Genomic DNA, 878 nt, shown 5'->3' with positions numbered 1-878 from the left:
AAAACAAGAGCTCATAACACGTTTACCTAAAAACATCTTCATTGCACCCACAAAAGTGGAACTTGATGGAAGACATCAAGAGATGAAGACAAGAAGAAATGTCTTAAGAAGATCCTGGCATCAATTAATGATCTTAGCTCCAACTGTACTTGGTTTATGCCTCAAATGAAAGATCCAGAGCACACCTTAATGTAACCGAAATAAAAAAGAGGGAATGGAGACTTTGCACAGGCCGACTCAAAGTCCAGAGACAAATCCAGACGTCCACAAAATGTGGACGGGTAAACCGAGAGAGAAAAGCCCAATTTCATGTTCCACCAATAAACCTGTTACGTAATCCACRATGTCGAGATGAGAAAATTCTTTCTTTTTTTTTTTTTACACAAATTGCAGTTTGCCTCGTTTCATCTCGGACATGTGATTTGAACCACACTGATTCTCAGTTGGATTTAAACGACATTAAGCGCTCCGCTCTGCCACCGAAGGCTTTTCAGACTTACCCACATTGCCTAATTTTAACATTTACCCATTTACTCAACCAAGGATTCAGATTTTTAACAAACGGGGAGTAAAAAATTGTCTTGTAGCAGTGACTCATAAGCTAAAAAGCATTTGTACCAATCCCCATACAGGGGGGGCTACAAATGATTTATGGGTGAAACGTCCAAGTCTAATTGGATCCACTTTGAACTACTTACCTCCTTCATGTGCCGGGCTGTAATAGCCAGGAACCGCTGCGCTTCCTTGACGTGGGAGTCATCRCCAGCATGCTCACAAACAAACAAATGCAGTCGCTCTAACGGTCCGCAGAGATGTGGAGAGACGTTGCCGAGCAACAGAATGCGGCCCCCTCTTCAATTATGCACCCCCGTTTTTTT

General features: G+C 42.5%; 1 long non-coding RNA gene across 3 annotated transcripts in view; it reads right to left on the bottom strand.

Annotated features, from left to right (window-relative positions):
• The window catches only part of LOC103476031 (uncharacterized), a 61,562-nt gene extending 60,771 nt beyond the window's left edge, over positions 1–791 (bottom strand). For all 3 annotated transcript variants that reach the window (XR_535396.2, XR_535394.2, XR_535397.2), the window contains exon 1: positions 699–791. This is a non-coding gene — a long non-coding RNA (uncharacterized LOC103476031). The remainder of the gene's footprint in view (positions 1–698) is intronic.
• Positions 792–878: the final 87 nt, after the last annotated feature.

The sequence above is a fragment of the Poecilia reticulata genome, linkage group LG2, assembly GCF_000633615.1.
Source record: "Poecilia reticulata strain Guanapo linkage group LG2, Guppy_female_1.0+MT, whole genome shotgun sequence".
NCBI classification, from domain to species: Eukaryota; Metazoa; Chordata; class Actinopteri; order Cyprinodontiformes; family Poeciliidae; genus Poecilia; species Poecilia reticulata.
This window is presented reverse-complemented; position numbering and strand designations above follow the sequence as displayed.